Source organism: Oryx dammah, unplaced genomic scaffold (genome assembly GCF_014754425.2).
Source record: "Oryx dammah isolate SB20612 unplaced genomic scaffold, SCBI_Odam_1.1 HiC_scaffold_21, whole genome shotgun sequence".
In the NCBI taxonomy this organism is placed as follows: Eukaryota; Metazoa; Chordata; class Mammalia; order Artiodactyla; family Bovidae; genus Oryx; species Oryx dammah.
In genome coordinates, this window is record NW_024070205.1 from 52,400,903 (window position 1) to 52,424,017 (window position 23,115).

A 23,115-nucleotide genomic window follows, 5' to 3' on the forward strand; every position below is an offset into this window, starting at 1 on the left:
GGGAAAAAAAAAAAAAATTTAAAGGAAGGAGCACTTCTTTCAATGGTCAATTGAAAAGCATCTATAATGGCCAGGAGTCCAGGTGAATAGTTTCTCCAAGCCTGCAGGGCCCAGTAGCGGGGAGAGGTGTGTACACCGTGTACCTGATGTGGACTGTGTGCTTGGTGGGCTGTGTGCTGGACATGGATTCCCCGGGGAGCCTGGACCCGCCAGGCCCATGTCTCAGCCTGGGCCCACAAGCCTACAGTCCCCATACCCCAAACCTGACCTCAACCCCCAGGCTCCTGCAGTACCCAGACTTCACCAGCTACTCAGATGCACCCTTCTCTGCACCAAAAGCCAAATGAGCCCCCACTGCCAGTCCATCCCTCTGGCTTTCAGGCCTCCTCTGAGCTTTTAGAGGCTTCCCTGGTGGCTCAGAAGGTAAAGAATATGCCTCCAACATGGGAGACCAGGGTTTGATTCCTGGGTCAGAAAGATTCCCCTGGAGAAGGGAAAGGCAACCCCACTCCAGTATTCTTGCCTAGAGAATCCCATGGACAAAGGACCCTGGCAGGCTATAGTCCATGGGGCCGCCAAGAGTCGAACATGACTGAGCGACCAACACACACGTGGAGCTTTAGCACATGGCACCCACGTCCCTGGGGGCATGGCCCTGGTCTCCTGGTGCAGTCCCTCTGCAACCCAGGCATACAGTCCTCACCCGGAAGGCAAAGCCAGATTTCCTGTGAGTGGGTGTGGTATAGCGTGGCAGCTGAAGGTGGCAGTGGCAGGGGTAAGACCGGGACCAAAGATGAAAACTATGTAGTCTACAACAAACTGGCTTCCCTGATGGCTCATATTAAAGGGTCCACCTGCCAATGCAAGAGACAAGGGTTTGATCCCTGGGTCTGGAAGATCGCCTGGAGAAGGAAATGGCAACCAATTCCAGGATTCTTGCCTGAGAAATCCCATGGACAGAGGAGCCTGACGGGCTACAGTCCATGAGATTGCGAAAGAGTTAGACTCGACTTAGGGACTATAACAACAAAACGGCCACACTGATCACCAGTGCCTGGAGCTGGAGAAGGCATTCCTATACAGTCATTACATCGCCATCCAGGGGAAATCAGAGCTGGCTGCTAACGGGGGCTCACTGAAAGTCACGTGCAGATCTGGTTCCCAAATCGGCAGGCAAGGGAGCACAAAGTGAACCAGAAGTGACAGCAGCAGCACCACCCCCCACAGCCATGATGTGACCCCCCACTCCAGCTGTGCCACCGTTTGAGGACCTGGGCCCCAGCTCCGCCAGCCTCCTGGGTGCCCCCTTCCCTTCGCCTGTCAGGGAGGAGTATGCTATAGCTCCCTGACCAACCTTGTGAGATAGGGGCCCTGGGGACTGGGAATGGGGCTCCAGTGGGGGCCCAGGAGGCCTGGTGTGAGTCCCAGTCCTGCCACCCCCCCTCTGAGTAACCTTGGACAGATCACCCACCTCACCGCTGTATCCCCTGGGCCCATCTCTGGAGAAGTCTTAACCCCCAGGTGGTGAGGGGACCACCCACTCCTCCTCCACAGACTCAAAGGTGGGAGGCCCCTGTAGGGACTAGACCCCTAGAGAAAGGAAGTGGAACCCAGAGAAGATGGAAAGCTTGCAGACTGTGACCTGAGGAGGTGGCAAAGTGTCAGTTCACACCTGCTTTTTCCTGCAGCCTCACCTCTACTGGCCCCTATCCTAACATGCCCTGAATCCTCTCCAGACTGGACACACAGCACAAAGCCTGCAGGATGGGCCTGAGCAAGAGGCTCTAATAAGCATCCCATGGACTTAGCAGAGTCTACCCTGGCAAGTTTCTACCTCCCCACCAGGCTGTCTCTCAGAGCCCCGGCCTCAGGGAGCCCCCAGAAGACTTTCTGTGGACCAAGCAGACCTCACAGCTGGGCAAGTGTTGTACAGAGAATAGAAGCTCTTGGATATAACTTCAAGAATATTTTTTTTTCTCTTTTTCAACAATATTTTTTAAATATCTATCAACATGTTCATATTTTCATCTTACTTTATTTCTGTGAACAATGAAGAGTGTCGTGCTAGAAATGGCAACTATAGAGATGTCCTGGAATCAGATTATTGAGCAATGTGGACATCGAATTGATGAGCACTTTCCTCTTCCACACCCTAACCAGTGTCCAAGAATTCTTTAGTCTTAATGGAAAACTGAATAAATGCAAAACAAAAAGATTCAGTAAAAAATATTGATTACTAAATAAGGCTTTTTATCCTGTTTTAATATTTTTAAGCAATATTTTTCAGCTATTCATAATACTCCTTCTCATCAGATTTTGTTCTTTCCCTGGTGGCTCAGATGGTAAAGAATCTGCCTGCAATGCAGGAGATCCAGGTTCAATCCCTGGGTTGGGAAAATCCCCTGGGAAGGGAACGGCAACCCTCTCCAGTATTCTTGCCTGGAGAATTCCATGGACAAGAGGAGCCTGGCGGGCTACAATCCATGGGGTCACAAAGAGTTGGACATAACTGAGTGACTAACACCAGATTTTATTAGCTGGAAATAAAAGCACTGTCAAAGAGTGAAGCAGTACTGTTTAGTGTAGTGACACTAATTTTTTTTTCTTTTTTAAATCTTTATTTTTAATTGGAAGACAATTGCTTAAAAATATTGTGTTGGTTTCTACCATATGTCAACATGAATCAGCCATAGGTATATGTATATTCCCTCCCTCTTGAACTTCTCTCCCACCTCCCATCCCATCCCACCCCTCTAGCTTATCACCGAGCACTGAATTTGAGCTCCCTGCATTATATAGCAAATTTCCACTGACTGTCTAATTTTACATATGGTAATATATATGTTTCCCTGCTGCTCTCTCCATTTGCCCCACCCTCTCCTTCCCCCACTGTGTCCATAAGTCTGTTCTCTATGTCTGTGTCTCCATTACTGCCATGCAAGTAGGTTCATCAGTACCATCTCTCTAGATTCCATATCTTGTGCATTGTGTGCTTAGTCATTCAGTCGTGTCTGACTCTTTGTGACCCCGTGGACTGTAGACCTCCAGACTCCTCTATCCATGGGGATTCTCCAGGCAAGAATACTGGAGTCAGTTGCCATGTCCTCCTCTAGGGGATCTTCCCAAAACAGGGATTGAACCCAGGTTTCCTGCATTGCAGGTGGATTCTTTAACCATCTGAGCCAACAGGGAAGCCCAAATTTATGTGATAATATACAGATATTCTCTTTCTGACTTACTTCAGTCTGTATAATAGGCTCTAGGTTCATCCACCTTATTAGAACTGAGTCAAACACTTTCCTTTCTATGGCTGAGTAATATTCCATTGTGTGTATGTACCACAACTTCTTTATCCATTCATCTGTCAATGGGCATCTAGGTTGCTTCCGTGTCCTAGCTGTTGTAAATAGTGCTGCAATGAACACTGGGGGTACATGTGTATTTTTCAATTTTGGTTTCCTCAGGGTACATACCCAGTAATGGGATTGTTGGATCATATGGTAGTTTTATTCCGTTTTTAAAGGAATCTCCCTACTGTTCACAGTGACTATATCAGTTTGCATTCCCATCAACAGGGAAGAGGGTTCCCTTGTCTCCACATCCTCTCCAGCATTTATTGTTTGTAGGTTTTTTGATGATGGTCATTCTGACTGGTGTGAGGTGATACCTCATTATAGTTTTGATTTACATTTCTCTAATAATGAGCAATGTTGTGCTAGCATCTTTTCATATGTTTATTAGCCACCTGTATGTCTTCTTTGGAGAAATGTCTGGTTAGGACTCCTGCTCACTTTTTGATTGAGTTTTTTGTTATTGAGCTAAATGACCTGCTTGTACATTTTGGAGATTAATTATTTGTCAGTTGTTTCATTCACTATTATTTTCTCCCATTCTGAACGTTGTCTTTTCACCATGTTTATATTTTCCTTCACTGTGCAAAGGCTTTTAAGTTTAATTAGGTCCCATCTGTTTGTTTTTGTTTTTATTTCCATTACTTTAGGAGGTGGGTTATAGAGGATCTTACTGTGATTTATGTCGAAGAGTGTTCTAATTCTTTTAATATAATTAGAATATTTTATAGAGCATCAGATTCTTTGAAACACACTGGGTGAAACCAGGGGACTGAAAGGTAAAGTGATTTATTTTAAATTCATTCTGCTATATATTTGCTATATACATATACACTCTGCTATGCAGTAAGTTAAAACATATAATTTGATTATATCATGAACTATATATTCCGATTACATTCAATCATCATCTTACTTTGTTTCATGATGTATGTAATATTTGCTATCTGCTATAAAGATTTACTTCCTAGATGCTGGGCCAAATAGATTTTTTAGCTTCATATGCTGTTTTCTCTCATTAAATACAGGGATATTTTGATTATGATATATATGACATTAACAGAGTTATTTTTGAAGTAGTGTCTATGATTTTTTACTTTATAGCAAAAGCTGATAACCAGTTTTCAATACTAAGGAAATATCATGCTTTTAATTACTTTTCATTATTACTCTTCCTTCATTATTTTTTAATATGTGTGCATGCGTGCTAAGTCATTTCAGTTGTGTCCAACTCTACAACCCAATGGACTGTAGCCCACCAGGCTCCTCGGTCCATGGGATTCTCCGGTAAGAATACTAGAATGAGTGCCATACCTTCCTCTAGGAGATCTTCCCAACCTAAAGACTGAAGCCACATCCCTTACATCTCCTGCACTGGCAGGCAGGTTCTTTACCACTAGCTCCATCTGGGAAGCCCATATTTTAATATATAGTTATATTTTAACTACATATTACATTGCATTATTACAATTTAAATGATGAGAAATGTATATAGGTTTATTCTTATTTGTTTAATCTATTAAAATGAATAAATTATATCTACATTATTTAATTGTGATTTGACTGGTTTTATTAATCTATTTAAAATGCATTCATCTTTCCAGAGCTTTCTGTAATAGCTTTTGAAATGTTTATTAATGAATTTATTTGAACTGAAAAATTAAGTCAAATTTTATGATCAGAAGTCACAATTTAGCTAATTGATTTGGCAGTGCTAGTTATGCACCTGGCAGAATTTTCATTGGGATTCAATGAGCTAAATCCACAGATTCATAGTTTGACAAAAAAAAATTATTGAAAGACATGAAAACAGCAGGGGCTGTAGGCTTATGGGCCCAGGCTGAGACTGGTGGGCCCAGAGGGGCCAGTGTACCTGGGGGAATCCTTATCCAGCACACCCCTGTACATGGTGTCCATGGCCTGCTACCCTGCACATGCTGAGCTCTGGAGCCCTTGAGCAACTGCTCACCTGAACTTCCAGCCCTTATTGATGCTTTAATTAATCATTGAAAGAAGTGTTCTTTCAAACCAGTACCTCCAGAGGAAGCACAGACTTTCAGAAGTGTGAGGGTGGTGATGGTTTTAAAGGAATCCATTTACAGATTCAGAGCTTTACGTATGCATGGGTGCATGCTAAGTCGCTCCAGTTGCGTCCGACTCTGTGTGACCCTATGGACTGTAGCCTGCCAGTCTCCTCTGTCCATAGGATTCTCCAGGCAAGAATACTGGAGTAAGCTGCCATGCCCTCCTCCAGGGGATCTTCCCCAGGGGTCGAACCCCATATCTCTCAAATTTCTTGCATTGACAGGTGGGTTCCTTACCACTAGCACCACTTGAATATGCATGCATGCATGCTAAGTCACTTCAGTTGTGTCCAACTCTGTGCAACCCTAGGGCAGCAGCCCACCAGGCTCCTCTGTCCACGGGATTCTCTAGGCAAGAATACTGGAGTGGGTTGCCATTTCCTTCTCCAAGTTTTATATATACCCTTTGCTAATTGTTCTCAAGACAAGAGCATTGAAGTGGTTTGCCATTCCCTTCTCCAGTGGACCATGTTTTGTCAACTGGCCTGCCTCTTGAGAAATCTGTATGCAGGTCAGGAAGCAACAGTTAGAACCGGACATGGAACAACAGACTGGTTCCAAATAGGGAAAGGAGTACGTCAAGGCTGTATATTGTCACCTGCTTATTTAACTTCTATGCAGAGTACATCATGAGAAACGCTGAGCTAGAGGAAGCACAAGCTGGAATCAAGATTGCTGGGAGAAATATCAATAACCTCAGATATGCAGATGACACCACCCTTATGGCAGAAAGTGAAGAACTAAAGAGCCTCTTGATGAAAGTGAAAGAGGAGAGTGAAAAAGTTGGCTTAAAGCTCAACATTCAGAAAACTAAGACCATGGCATATGGTCCCATCACTTCATAGCAAATAGATGAGGAAACAGTTGAAACAGTGACAGACTTTATATTTTGGGGTTCCAAAATCACTGTAGATGGTGATTGCAGCCATGAAATTAAAAGACGCTTGCTCCTTGGAAGGAAAGTTATGACCAACCTAGACAGCATATTAAAAAGCAGAGACATTATGTTGCCAACAAAGGTCCCTCTAGTCAAGGCTATGACTTTTCCAGTAGTCATGTGAGAGTTGGACTATAAAGAAAGCTGAGCACTGAAGAATTGATGCTTTTGAACTGTGGTGTTGGAGAAGACTCTTGAGAGTCCCTTGGACTGCAAGGAGATCCAACCAGTCCATCCTAAAGGAAATCAGTCCTGAATGTTCATTGGAAAGACTGATGCTGAAGCTGAAACTCCAATACTTTGGCCACCTGATGAGAAGATCTGGCTCATTTATAAAGACCCTGATGCTGGGAAAGATTGAAGGCAGGAGGAGAAGGGGACGACAGAGAGTGAGATGGTTGAATGGCATCACCAACTCAATGAACATGAGTTTGAGTAGACTCTGGGAGTTGGTGATGGACAGGGAGGCCTGGTGTGCTGCAATCCATGGGGTCGCAAACAGTCGGACACGGCAGAGCAACTAAACTGAACTGACTTGCTAATTGTCATGATTTGCTTTTCCTAACCTTTCCTTCAAAGTCTTCCTTTATCCACTATACATGAAAAGATATTCCCTCTCTCATCTGGATTACTGAATCTACCCCAAAGCTTATGTACTCTTCCTAAAAAAAAAAAAAAAAATTATGAAATTAAAATGCAAAATAACACAATACTACATCTCATAGTATTTTATTAAAAGTGAATGAGAAATGAGTAGCAACTTCCATATGGCAAGCACTTCATAAATGATAGCTACTATTTTTGTTGTTATTATAACTATCACTATCAATTATACTTTAAGAAATCATAGAAAGATGCCACATTATAGATTCACAATTTAATAATAATATGGCATGATAAGTTGTCCCTAATATTCCTTTTCTCAACTTCCCAGTAAAATATTGAAAAGATACATAAAACAACAAAGAGTAATGGCAACTCTGGGACTGAAAGAGTCTATTGGGATGTCTTACCAACAATGGGATGTATGGCAATTGGCTGGAAAATACATTTCTGACTCTACATATCCCATCTTCTAAAACAGAAGAGCAAATATAATTCCACAAAGAAGGTAGGAAAAGACTCATTCTCTTGCATTGCACTGACTGAGAAACTGTTTATGCATTTACTGCACCAGATATTTTCCTGCTTCAGGTAGACTGATGCCCTATTTCCCTGTCCCCACATTTCCATTCAGAGACTGTCGCTGCTATAATACCACAGAACTAGCAGTGTCAAGCATAGAAAAGGATGCACTGTGGTATATTACACCCCGGAAGCACTGTGAGCAGGGCCATTAAGGGATGGATTCTGGCAGCAAGGCATGTGAGAGAGGGGTCTCTGATTTTGTTTCCCCCCAAATCCTACACAAAGCATCAGCCGCTGATAATCAGGGAAGTCAGCTGTAAGAGTAGGGGAGGTCCCATTAGATAAATGCCTATTAAGACGAAAATTAGGCTAAGGATTGTCTATATTAACCTTAATACGGATTCTAGATATGAGTATCTGTTAGCTCTCAAATTAAAGCTGAGAAGAGCTAAAGACATTCAGTAAAACTGACCTCTCAACCCACAGCAGGCTGGTTAAATGTCTCCTTATTCAAAGATTACTAAGCAAAGAAAGCTTCCCTGATGGCTCATTGATAAAGAATCTGCCTGCAACGCAGGAGATGAGGGAGATGCACGAAACTCAAGGAAATGGTAACCCACTCCAGTACTCTTGCCTAAATCCCATGGACACAGGAGCTTGATGGGCTGCAGTTCAAAGGGTCCCAAAGACTGGGTTGGACAGGACTGGATGACTGAGCACACACACAGGCAAAGAAAAGAAGACAATAATAATAGCAATGCTATCTCCAGCAATGGCATATTTACTGAGCCAGGCACAGTTTTGAGTTTTGTGTCAGTTATCAATATATCATCTCTAGCTCTGAATCACCTTTTCAACATATGTTCTGGGATAAACAGGAATTCCTTTGAATATTTCTCTTTTAAATTGAACACAATATTCCGTTTTCTCGGTAGAGAACACTCGAGAATTGCCGCTGAAGCAAGAGGATTTCCTGCCCTTTGTTACAGAAACTGGGGTCAGTGGTACAGGTATGAGTTCTTTCAATAGACTCTTTTCCAACCAGAGGTCCTAAACTGATCCCTCTCTAACTTTAAGCAAAGCCTTTCCACAGCCCCTTCAACAGGAAAACCATGGATCCCCACAGCCCAGGTGCTCTGAAAGGCTCCTATCCCTGCTGAGGTCCACACTCCCATTGCATGCCCACATCACTGGCTGCTGATGGCCAGCTTGCATTCCCAAGGGTGCCTATCGCTTGCTCATCAGCTCTCTTCTGGCCAAACCAGTGAACTTCTCAGCTACTCAGTGGACTAAATCACATCTCCAGTAGGGGTCTGAGCCCTTTCCACATTTGTCCTTCCTGTCTCGTTCAGCCCTAGGGAAACATGCAGATTTTCCTGACATCATAGATTATTCTTTGATTATAGTTAATACATTTTATATCAACTTACCCAGTTTAGCATACTGTGTGATCTCTATCTCCTGAATGGACCCACGTCACTTCAAGTACTTTACATGTATCATCTCACTTACTTTTTGTAACAATCTTGTGTATGGAATATTATTATTAACCTTTTTTTTTTTTCAGATGAAGAAGTTTGTGAGATTAGACAACTCACACAGCAACTGAGGTTTTAATTTTAATGTTAAAAAATTAGATTAATTTTTAATTTAAACACTCAGAAGCAAATGTTCTCTTAATATTTTATGTAGGATATAGAAGAAAATTTTAGAAAACTTCTACTTGATTTTCTCAAGGAAAACAAGAAAACAGCCTTTCCGAAATAGGAACACTGAACCATAAAAAGTGAACACTAGAGGCAGTAAAGACCAAAATTAATACTGCAGAAAACTGAGAAACTGATTTGACAGTCTAACTCAAACCAGTCTTCAAGAATGCAGAGGAAAAAGGTGAAAATGAGAGAGAACATGTCAGAAATCCAACTCAAAGAAGTGAAGGCAAATCTACAAAAGGTCTTCCTAAGGAAATAACAGAAATGATGGGATCAAAAGCACTCAGCAGAGATTCTACTAAGAAGTCATTGAGACGCATCTATTATTCATTGAAAATTTGGGGGGAATCATTATTATATGGTCTCCTCCAAACTCCCAGAGCACTTTCTTTTCACTGTGGCATTTGTTGTATTCTGTCTTGAATATGGTAAGAATGCTAGAATTTCACTGAAAGAACAGGTTTCAAACCTAGGTCCTTTCGCTTATTATCTGTGTGAGTCTAACAAGCCTCAACCCCTGGGTCTCAGTTTTATATCTACCTTATAATATATCTTACATTTACCTAGTTTCTCTACCTTACATTTGTACTGGGTTATGCAAATAAGAACAAAAATATGTGAAACTATGTAGAAAATGACCCCTGAAACCAAATCTTTATTTCTCTTTGTGAACCTAAATATTTAAGGATAAAAGTCATATCTATTTTCTTTATGTCTTCTGCAGTACCTACCAGCTGTTGGCACTCTATCAATATCTATTAAGCATATTTAATTTAAAACACAGTCTGGGATAATAATATCTAAATTTATCCAGGTGTCACAAAAAGAGCATTGGATTCCATTCAGAATAATTTAAGAAAAAGCATAGGTGAGGAGAACTGATTGTCTTTAGAAGCAGAAACAAAATTCATGTATTATTGCTACTTGTTTTAAGCTGAATGTTTATAAAGCAGTGAATATTAAGCCATTTTCATATAGATAGAAAATTTTGATGATTTTCTCCATTCTGTGTTATAATTGAAACATTTTACATCAATATACTGTAACTTACCACTAAATTCTAATGCAGAATGTGATTTGCAATGGTTTGTTTTCACAAAGAAAAATTAATTCAAAATGACAAAAGAAAATTACAGCAATTAGCATAACCATCAAAGCAATATTTTCTAAGCATATAAGATGACTAGTATATGCAGTAGACACATGCAATAATTTGGATTCAAAAACATATCAACTTTCATCAGAAACCTTTAATTCCTAAATTAAATTGAGTTCTAAAAAATCAGTATTAATCTAAGTGAGAAAAAATAGAAGAAATTGTTTCTCTAAACCATATTAAAAGTTAATGTTAACCAAATAAAGAGTTTTCTTAGACTTCTCTCTGGTAACATGCTATTGATATTGGTAACAGAGATCCCCCCTAGATTATCCATCCAAGTCCACAATGTCCCCAAAGTTTGAATTTGTATCTACCTGTGTAAGAATGTCCTCTCAAGTCATCAGACAGATTCTCCTCTGAACTGAATTCATAAACAGTTCCCAGACGGACCTGCTCAACCCTGAATCTCATAGACTTGGAAATTAAATCTGGGGAAAGCCTTTTGAGGAACTAAACCCTGGGAGCCATCTCAAGATTTCCATTTCACAGCCCACAGTAGGGCTCATCTCTGTTTGTCCAGTTTTGCAACTTCACTATTTTTACACTGGCTTATATGTTCAAGGGTCATGTGAAGCTCAAATCCATCTGTATCAGTGATTCTTTTCTTTCACACAGTTCATTTATGCACTTTAGTCTCATTGGGGAACATAAATCTTTCTTGACAGTACGCCAGTAGGCAGTATATTCAAATTCAGAAGAACCAAAAGAAAAGGGCAGAATTTGAAAAAGTTTCTTCTCAGACTCATTACACTGATCTTGCCTTAAGGAATCTAAATGGCCTGGTCTCTGATCTATGTTTTAGCTAAAATAATCGGTTTGCTACCCCACTAGAAACAGGTAGGCAGGAACTTAGGTGACTTGAGTTATTTAAAAATCCTACTGTAGTCTCTTTCCAATTAGAGATAATTTCCTCTCAAACTGATTCACCTATGCTGCTTAATTTTCTGTTCTTTGAGCCAGTGTTGCTAATTTGCATCAAGTTACTTAAGATAACAGATTAACTTTTCTGCTTTCAACAACTTTCAAAACATAGTCCCTGAGTATAACTTAGCATGAATTATTATTTTGACTGTCTTTCCCTGTAAAGAGATCAGAAGTGGATTTCCAAAGGGCATATATGATTAAATTTGAATAATGCATTAGTTTGTCTGATTAGAATTACAGTACCCCCTGAAAGCTAACCAGTTTTGATTATGGGTGTGGAAGTATATGAGTGAAGCAAGTTGTGGAAAATAACGAGCCATAGTGTTGCAGTTTGGGCCACTGCCTTGGGAACCAGCTGTGAGGCTCCAGCATATCCCATGGGGAGAGAATATAGAAAAGGAAAGTGGGAGAAATTTGGAAGTCCAATGTTACTTAATCTCAAGAACTCAGAACAAGTTCTAGTCAACGGAGTCATATTCCCTTATCTGCTGCTGCTGCTGCTAAGTCGCTTCAGTCGTGTCCAACTCTGTGCGACCCCATAGACAGCAGCCCACCAGGCTCCCCAGTCCCGGGGATTCTCCAGGCAAGAACACTGGAGTGGGTTGCCATTTCCTTCTCCAATGCATGAAAGTGAAAAGTGAAAGTGAAGTCGCTCAGTCGTGTCTGACTCAGTCGTGTCTGACTCTTAGCGACCCCATGAGCTGCAGCCCACCAGACTCCTCCATCCATGGGATTTTCCAGGCAAGAGTACTGGAGTGGGGTGCCATTGCCTTCTCCATTACCTCATCTACCGTTTAGCATTTCAAGTACTACTGTTCTCGGTGCGTTTGAGGTTCTTATTTCATCACACGAAAGAATTCAGAGACTAACCTGGAAGGTTAAGAAAGTACAGTGAGAATTTATTTCAGCAAGAATACGCTTTCAGAGGGAGAGCAGACAGACAGGTGAGGAGCTACTGCTGTGGGTTTCTTTGGCAAGCTGGTTATGAAAGTGAAAATGGTTATGTGGGGCATACAGATGAAGGGGTGGAATATTCACAGGGGAAGGAGGAATTTGGGGGGTCATATTCATCGATTTTCATCCCAGTTCCATCTTCTAGAGGGGAGAAAAGATTTTTGTCCTTATTTAGCTTAGATAAGAGGTGCCATGGTGTCAGTGCATGATGGGTTCTTCTTATCTGCAAGACTAATTTTATTGTAATGAGATAGAATGAGCAGCAGGTTACATTCAGACACAGGAAGTTCCCGCCTTTTCCCAGCTTTCTTTGTCTGCTTCCTTGACACTTGTCACCCAAAAGGTGCAGTTTCTTGTCAGTCTGGAGGCTCCTGCTTTCCTTTCTCCTCCCAGGGACACCCACTGTTTAAAGACGCACGGCTTCCTGCCACCTGGCCCCCGCCCACATTTCTCTGCTCGGATCTAGCTACTGCATGCTGCTACCTTCCCATCCTCTTCAGCCATCTTGGACACATTATTATGAGTATGGTGCCAAGTCTCTCTGCTGTACCAGGCCGCTGACCCTTCTCTCAACGGTCACCACAGAGCAGAAAACAAATAGCTTTACATTAAAATTAGAGCCCACTGGGCACCTCCTTGGTGGTCCAGTGGGTAAGACTCCTGGCTTTGACTGTGGAGAGGCACAGGTTCGATCTCTGGTCTGGGAACTGATATCCTACATGCCGCAGGGCAGAGCCCCGACCTACCCCCCCACAAAAAAAATTAGAGCCCATCTTATAGTGCTTTGGCTTCCCTGGTGGGTTAGATGGTAAAGAATCTGCCTGCAATGCAGGAGACCCAGGTTCGATCCCTGGATCAGGAAGATCCCCTGGAGAAGGGCATGGCAACCCACTCCAGTATTCTTGCCTGGAGAACTGCAGGGAGAGAGGAGCCTGATGGTTTACAGTCCATGAGGTTGAAAAGTGCTAGACACAACTGAGCAACAAATACTAACTACAGTGCTTTGCTCATTAAGAATATTAAAACAGAGTAGCTACCATCCTTGGTGCTGTGTAATAGAGGATTTGCCCTTTTCCAGAGATAGTGGGTTCCTGGGAAGTAACTGCTATCACTTGGAATTTCCTAATGAGTGTCTTTTCATTTATGGTGGGCCCCTGGAAAAATATTTCTTTGAGCCCCTTTTTTGTGGGGGTTGCACGGAGGCAAGAATGCTGGAGTGGGTTGCCATTCCCTTCTCCAGGATATCTTCCCAACCCACGGATTGAACCCAGATATCCCGCATTGTAAGCAGATGCTTTACCATCTGAGCCACCAGGGAAGTTCTGGAAAAAACTTGATAGTTTATGATAATGAGATAACTCAAGGTGGGGTGGACAAAAGTATCAGTTCTTCAGCACTCAACCTTCTTTATGGTCCAACTCTCACATCTGTACATGACTATTGGAAAGACATAGCTTGGACTATATGGACCTTTGCTGGCAATGTAATGTCTCTGCTTTTTAATATGCTGTCTAGGTTTGTCATAGCTTTTCTTTCAACAAGCAAGTATCTTTTAATTTCATGGCTGCAGTCACCATCTGCAGAGATTTTGGAGCCCAACAAAACAGTCTGTCATTGTTTCCATTGTTTCCACATCTATTTGCCATGAAGTGATGGGACCAGATACCATGATCTTAGTTTTCTGATATACATAGTGACAATACCTCAGTCACATACCTCAGTCACTAATAAAAATAGTTATAATAACATTTGTAAATATTATGAACCCAACATTTGAACACATAAATGGATGAAGCAAATATTAACAGACTAATGGAAAAAATAGACAGCAATTAAATCATAATCGAGACTGCAATATTCTTTCATCAATGGACAGATAACCTAGACAGAAGGTCAGTATGGAAATGGTAGAACTATGCTTTTCTTCTAATTTAAGTATAGTTGATTTTATAATGTTCTGTTAGTTTCAGAATATATATATTATATATATATATTCTTTTTCAGGCTTTTTTCCATTATGGGTTATTGCAAGATGTTAAGTATAGTTCCCTGGGCTATCTAATGGGTCTTTGTGGTTTAACTATTTTATATATAGTAGTGTTTATTTGTTAATCCCAACTCCTAACTTATCCCTCTACCCCTCCTTTCCCCTTTGGTAATCATAAGTTTATTTTCTATGTCTGTTCGTCTATTTCTGTTTTGTAAATAAGTTCATTTGCACCATTTTTTAGGGTCCACATATAAGTGATATCATATGATATTTGCTTTTCTCTGACTGACTTCATTCTTTTGCATTGCCTTTCTTTGGAATTGGAATGAAAACAGACCTTTTCCAGTCCTGTGGCCACTGCTGAGTTTTCCAAATTTGCTGGCATATTGAGTGCAGCATTTTCACAGCATCATCTTTCAGGATTTGAAAGAGCTCTACTGGAATTCCATCACCTCCACTAGCTTTGTTCGTAGTGATGCTCTCTAAGGCCCACTTGACTTCACATTCCAAGATGTCTGGCTCTAGATTAGTGATCACATCATCATGACTATCTGGGTCGTGAAGATCTTTTTTGTACAGTTCTTCCATGTGTTCTTGCCACCTCTTCTTAATATCTTCTGCTTCTGTTAGGTCCATACCATTTCTGTCATTTATTGTGCCTATCTTTGCATGAAATGTTCCGTTGATATCTCTAATTTTCTTAAAGAGATCTCTAGTCTTTCCCATTCTGTTGTTTTCCTCTATTTCTTTGCATTGATTGCTGAAGAAGGCTTTCTTATCTCTTCTTGCTATTCTTTGGAACTCTGCATTCAGATGCTTATATCTTTGCTTTTCTCCTTTGCTTTTCGCCTCTCTTCTTTTCACAGCTATTTGTAAGGCCTCCCCAGACAGCCATTTTGCATTTTTGCATTTCTTTTCCTTGGGGATGGTCTTGATCCCTGTCTCCTGTACAATGTCACGAACCTCATTCCATAGTTCATCAGGCACTCTATCAGATCTAGGCCCTTAGATCTATTTCTCACTTCCACTGTAGAATCATAAGGGATTTGATTTAGGTCATACCTGAATGGTCTAGCGGTTTCCCCTACTTTCTTCAATTTGAGTCTGAATTTGGTAATAAGGAGTTCATGATCTGAGCCACAGTCAGCTCCTGGTCTTGCTTTTGTTGATTGTATAGCGTTTCTCCATCTTCGGCTGCAAAGAATATAATCCATCTGATTTTGGTGTTGACCATCTGGTGATGTCCATGTGTAGAGTCTTCTCTTGTGTTGTTGGAAGAGGGTATTTGCTATGACCAGTGCATTTTCTTGGCAAAACTCTATTAGTCTTTGCCCTGCTTCATTCTGTATTCCAAGGCCAAATTTGCCTGTAACTCCAGGTGTTTTTTGACTTCTTACTTTTGCATTCCACTCCCCTATAATGAAAAGGACATCTGTTTTGGGTGTTAGTTCTAAAAGGTCTTGTAGGTCTTCATAAAGCCATTCTACTTCGGTTTCTTCAGTGTTACTGGTTGGGGCATAGACTTGGATAACTGTGATTTTGAAAGGTTTGCCTTGGAGACAAACAGAGATCATTCTGTCATTTTTGAGATTGCATCCAAGTACTGCATTTCGGACTGTTTTGTTGACCATGATGGCTACTCCATTTCTTCTGAGGGATTCCTGCTCGCAGTAGTAGATATAATGGTCATCTGAGTTAAATTCACCCATTCCAGTCCATTTTAGTTCGCTGATTCCTAGAATGTCGATGTTCACCCTTGCCATCTCCTGTTTGACCACTTCCAATTTGCCTTGATTCATGGACCTGATGTTCAAGCTGGTTTTAGAAAAGGCAGAGGAAACAGAGATCAAATTGCCACCATCCGCTGGATCACGGAAAAAGCAAGAGTTCCAGAAAAACATCTATTTCTGCTTTATTGACTATGCCAAAGCCTTTGACTGTGTGGATCACAATAAACTGTGGAAAATTCTGAAAGAGATGGGAATACCAGACCACCTGACCTGCCTCTTGAAAAATCTGTATGCAGGTCAGGAAGCAACAGTTAGAACTGGACATGGAACAACAGACTGGTTCCAAATAGGAAAAGGAGTACATCAAGGCTGTATATTGTCACCCTGCTTATTTAACTTCTATGCAGAGTACATCATGAGAAACGCTGGGCTGGAATAAGCACAAGCTGGAATCAAGATTGCTGGGAGAAATATCAATCACCTCAGATATGCAGATGACACCACCCTTATGGCAGAAAGTGAAGAGGAACTAAAAAGCCTCTTGATGAAAGTGAAAGAGGAGAGTGAAAAAGTTGGCTTAAAGCTCAACATTCAGAAAACTAAGATCATGGCATCCGGTCCCATCACTGCATGGGAAATAGATGGGGAAACAGTGGAAACCGTGTCAGACTTTATTTTGGGGGGCTCCAAAATCACTGCAGATGGTGACTTCAGCCATGAAATTAAAAGACACTTACTCCTTGGAAGAAAAGTGATGACCAACCTAGATAGTATATTCAAAAGCAGAGACATTACTTTGCCGACTAAGGTCCGTCTAGTCAAGGCTATGGTTTTTCCTGTGGTCATGTATGGATGTGAGAGTTGGACTGTGAAGAAGGCTGAGCACTGAAGAATTGATGCTTTTGAACTGCGGTATTGGAGAAGACTCTTGAGAGTCCCTTGGACTGCAAGGAGATCCAATCAGTCCATTCTGAAGGAGATCAACCCTGGGATTTCTTTGGAAGGACTGATGCTAAAGCTGAAACTCCAGTACTCTGGCCACCTCATGCGAAGAGTTGACTCATTGGAAAAGACTCTGATGCTGGGAGGGATTGGGGGCAGGAGGAGAAGGGGACGACAGAGGATGAGATGGCTGGATGGCATCACGGACTCGATGGACATGAGTCTGAGTGAACTCTGGGAGTTGGTGATGGACAGGGAGGCCTGGCTTGCTGCGATTCATGGGGTCACAAAGAGTCAGACACGACTGAGCGACTGAACTGAACTGAACTGACTCACTTCATTAGTATGATAATTTTGAGTCAGTCCATGTTTTTACATATGGTAATAACTCATTCTATTTTGTGGCTGAGTAGTATTCCATTGCGGTGTGTATCTGTGTATACTGCATCTTCTTTATCTATTCATCTGTTGATGGACGTTTAGGTTGCTTTCATATCTTGGCTATTATAAATAGTTCTGCAATGAAGATTGAAGTGCATGTCTTTTTTTTAATTAGAGTTTTTCTCTTTTCCAAATTTATGTCTAGGAGTGAGGTTGCTGGTTCATATGGTAACTCTGTTTTTAGTTTTTTAAGGAACCTCCATACTCTTCTCCATAGTGGCTGTATGAACTTTCAGTGCTACCAACAGTGTAGGAGGGTTCCCTTTTCTCCACACCATCTCTAGCATTTATTGTTTTAGAGTTTTTGCTGATATCCATTCTGACTAGTATGAGGTGATACTTCATTATAGTTTTGATTTGCATTTCTCCAATAATAATTACGTTGAGCATCTTTCCATGTGCCTCTTGGCCATCTATATGTCATATTTGGAGAAATGTCTCTTTAGACAGCCTGCCTATTTTTTGATTGGTTTTTTAAATTGAGCTTTATGAATTGTTTGTATATTTTGGAAATTAATCCCTTGTAACTCACATCATCTGCAAATATTTTCTGTCAGCCTGTAGGTTGTCTTTTTGTTGTGTTTATGATTTCATTTGCTGTACAAAAGCTTTTATGTTTGATTGGGGTCCCTTTTGCCTATGTTTGTTTTTATTTCCAATACTGTAGGAGACAGATCCAAAAAATTGCTGTGATGTGTGTCAAAGAGTGGTCTGCCTGTTTTCCTCTAGAAGTGTTTTAGTATCTGATATTACATTTAGGTCTTTAATCCTAATTTAAGTAATATTCTTCTTGATCTGAAACTATACTACCAAGCTATAGGAGTCAAAGTTGTGTGACACTAGGACAAATACAGACACATAGATCACTGAACAGAATAGAGAGCCTGGAAATGAACCCACACACATACAGTCAGTTAATCCATGACAAAGGAGGCAAGACTATACAATGCGGGAAGAACAGTCTCTAAAAAGTGGTGTTGGGAAAACTGGACTGTTTCAATCAAGAGAATTAAACTGGACCACTTTAAATCACCATATATACAAACAGAGGCAATATGGATTAAAAGAAAATCCATTTAAGAAAATCTAAACAGTAAACTCTTTGATGTTGGTCTTCATAATACTTTTTGGATCTGTCTCCTAGGCAAGGGCAATGAAAGCAAAAATAAACAGATGAGATCACATTAAACTAAACAGCCTTTGCACAATAAAGGGCAACTTCAAGAAAATAAAAAGGCAGCCAGCTGAATGGGAGAAGATATTTGCAAAGGCTATATCCAATAACAGGTTACTATGCAAAAATATATTAAAAGTTCATTGTAACTCAGTGTTACAAACTGCAAACAATCCAATTTAAAAATGAGCAGAGGACCTGAACACACATTTTTCCAAAGAAGTCATGCAAATTTCCAACAGACACCTGAAAAGATACTCAATATCGCTAAACATCACTGCAAATAAAATCACAGAGAGAGATCAATTCCATATTTGTCAGAATGGCTATCATCTAAAAGACAAAAAATAACAAGTGTTGGTGAGGATGTGGAGACAAGAGAACACTTGTGCACTATTGGTGGAAAAGTAAATTGATGCAGCTGTGACGGAAAGCAGTATGGAGGTTCATCAAAAAAGAATAGGAAAGAGTACCACGTGTGCTGTGCGCTGTCGCTCAGTTGTGTCCAGCTCTTTGCAACCCCATGGACTGTAGCCCATCAGGCCCCTCTGTCCTTGGAATTTTCCAGGCAAAAATATTGGAGTGGACTCCAATTTCCGACTCTAGGAGGTTGTCCTGACACAGGGATCCTATTCACATCTGCATCATCTTCCACAGTGGCAGGCAGATTCTTTACCACTGCACCACCCTACAATTCAGCAATTCCACTTCTGGGTATTTACCTAAAGAAAACAAAAGCAGTAATTAGAAAAGATGTATGTATCTCTACATTCATTGCAGTCTTTTTCAAAATAGCAGAGTCTTGGAAGCAACCTAAGTGTTCTTCAGGAAATGAATGGATAAAGAAAATGTGAGACAGATATCTATACCAATGGAATATTAGTAGCCATCTATAAGAAGGAATCCTTGCCATTTGTGACAACATGGATGCATCTACAAGGAATTATGCTGAATGAAATAGGCCATACAGAGAAAGATGAATACCGGAATATTCAGAACAAAACAAACAGAACAAATACAGACTGATAGAGAACAAAGCAGCTGCCAGATGAGAGGAGTTTGAGGGTTGAGTGGATAGATGAAGGCGATTAAGTACAATATTTAAGGTATGAAATAAATATGTCACAGAGGTTAATATAAAGCATAAGGAATATGGTCACATTCTAGTGATGACACATTCTAATGGTGTCACATTCTAATTCTGATGGTCACATTCTAATGCTGACATTAGATGGTAATCATCTCTTAATGTAGGGTTTTCCTGGTGGCTAAGATGGTAAAGAATTTGCCTGCAATGCAGGAGGCTGGATTCGATCCTTGGGTCAGGAAGACCCCTGGAGAAGGGAATGGTTATCCACTCCAGTATTCTTGCCTGGAGAATTCCATGGACAGAGGAGTCCTGTAGGCTACAGTCCTGTAGTCCTTGGGGAATATATTTCAATGTTGAATCACTGTGTTGTTTACCTGACACTAACGTAATAGTGTACATCAACTACGTTTTAATTTAAAAAGCCAAACTTTGAATACTGTCACAGATGTGGGATGCCCTGCTCCATATTCCCTCTGCCCAAACCTCTGTTTCTCTATGGAGGCTTCCTCAGGCATCCCCATAGACTGCCTGGTTCAGGGCATTCCCCTAAGGACTAGGATTTAATGCCTTCAGAGGCATCCCTCAGTTAGCCTGAGCCTCCTGCCAGTGGATAAAAATCCAACTCTGTAGTCCTTTGATGGTACACTCTTGAGGTACATCTACATGGCTCCATAGTTGGCCCCTGGTAGGACTGACTTGAGTTACCTACAGTGGTAATTATGCAGTGATGTACCCCTAATAAAACTGTAAGATCAACATAAAATCTTGCTAAAATGTTGACTGTTGCTCTATCTAGGAAATAGTCTTTCTTTAACACTGTATTTATATCTCTTGGTGTGTGCAACAGTTTGTAGCATAAATCATACTGAAAAGAAAAAAAGCTACCTTATCTTTTCAGGAGTCTTTGAATTCTGGAATACAATTTGTATATAATTATTAAACCTCTCCTCTGGTATAGTTGCTGCATAACTTGCCTCAGTGTTTGAACTTCCCAATCCGCCTGCATTGTGGGAGACCTGGGTTTGATCCCTGGGTTGGGAAGATCACTGGAGAAAGGAATGGCTACCCACTCCAGTATTCTGGCCTGGAGAATTCCATGTACAATATAGTCCATGGGTCACAAACAGTCTGACCCAACTGAGCAACTTTCACTTTCACTTTGGTATAGTTGCTGCATAACTTGCCTCACTGTTAAGTAGGCTATTATTTTCCAAAAGTAGATTGCATTTAAAAATACCTGAGAAACTTTAAAAATATACATTTCTGGGCCTCTACTTGGAATTACAAAATTCATCTCTCTGTGAGGGTGTTGTGTGTGTGTGTGTGTGCATGTGTGTGTGTGTGTGAGTGTAAATCCTTCAGGTGATTTTGATGCACGGTTCAGTTCGGGAACTGCACAGAAATTTGGTATAATTCTTGCATCTCTCACCCTTAAAGCAGGGGGATTACAAAAGATAGGGTGGAAAGACAGAAAGTGTGGGAGTGGAGGTTTGTACTATGTAGTAATTGAGACATAGAATTTTACAGCTACATAATAAAAATGATTTCATGACAGTATCAAAGCCTGTATCCAGGATCACTGAGATGTCTCTCAGTTTGGTCCTTCTTTATTACAGCTTATAATTTAAATGCTAAGGGCAGAAGCCACTTAAGATATTCAAGTATTATCCTTGAATATCTTTTATGTAAATGTAACCTTTAGGTGAGGAAGGAGGAGAGACAATATAATTAGTGAATCAAACGCAGATAATCAGCACCTCCTGTAGTATTGGCAGATAATTACAAGGCTGGGATTCTCGAAACTTGATATTTGAACAAGGAAATGAGGAAAACATCTGCAACTCATTCTGCAAAGTTAAAATGATTCTCTTGAGTCTGTCTTCAACACAACATTAAATAGCAGATACTAAACCAACTCCCCCCACCAAAAAAAAATCTTGTGAAACTGTAAAACTAGAAAGCATGTGCCCCCCCAAAAAAATCTCTTATCACTTGATATCTATTTCATGAACCAATTTAAAAGATGAGGTTTTTACAATCTTTCATTGAACTTTTTAAGAATATATTAAATTTTCTAATGCCATAGAACACCTTTGCAAATTAATGTCAACCTGTCCAATTTCCATCAACCCCTCCATACACAACAGTGTTGAAACTATGGTGGGGATGATTTGTTTCCAGGACTCTTTCATCTTCAAACTCTCTGTGAAGTTTCTGTAAGACATGTGGCTCCATAAGAGCCGTGGCACACTGTATCACCTGCTGCTGCTAAGTGGCTTCAGTCATGTCCAACGCTGTGCGACCACATACACGGCAGCCCACCAGGCCCCTGCATTACCTGGAACATGTTTAACAAATGAATACACGAGCAAGTGAAGGAATGCGTGCATGCTGCACACCCCCTTACATTCTGATATTCCAAACTGGCCTTTGCCAACATATTCTCACATTCCACAATAGAGTTGTCAAAGACTCATCAAACACAGCCTATGCAAGGGTATCGAAGACAAACAATGCTGGACATTGGTTAAGGTGGTGAAAACAGATTTTATTCAATAAATACCCCCAGTCTGGGAAGAAACTGAACTCTATTCTAATGTGTGCAAAAATGACTGGGAATTTTAAAAGGAATAGGAGAGAGTAAGGGGCTTCCCTGAAGCCTCAGCAGATAGAGAATCCATCTGCAAGGCAGGAGACATTCAATCCCTGGGTCAGGAAGATCCCCTGGAGGAGGAAAGGGCAACCCCCTCCAATATTCTCGCTTGAAAAATCCCATGGACAGAGGAGCCTGTGGGCTACAGTCCATTAGGTCACAAAACTACTTCAGTGTAATTGTGATAAGGCCAGCCACATGGAGTATTCTAAACCTGAGTTTTCCATCAACTAATCTCAACACTGGTCTACTAAGGAAGAATACTTGGTAGAATTATAGATGAAAATCATCTCATTTAAATTATGTTTATTTAAGTAGAGGCTTTTTTGCTTTCAGAGCATCTCTACTATCAGATAATATTTATCCAAGTTACAAACTAATCAAATAGTTCTTGTAGTTTTGTCTTTCTCCATCATTAACTGGTTTATTAAGTGCTCACTGGAGCATTTTTGTTTGTTTGTTACTTTTTATTGAGGTATAATTGATTTACGCTACTTTATGCTTCAAGAGTTTACCACTTTTAAAGATTATATTTCAGTTACGATTGTTATAAAACATTGTTTATATTCCCTGTGTTGTAAAATATACCCTTGTAGCTTATTTTAGTACTATTAATACAATTTAGTAATAGTTTGTACCTCCTAATCCCCTATCCCTGTTTTGCCCCTCCCCCTTCCCTTGCCCCACTGGTAACCACTTTGGCTATGTACCCAGGAGAGTAATTGTTGGATCATACGGCTGTTCTATTTTTAGTTTTTCTAAGGAAACTCCATACTGTTTTCCACTGTGGCTGTACCAATTTACACGCCCACCAAAGTGTTCAAGGGTCCCTGTTTCTCCAAATCCT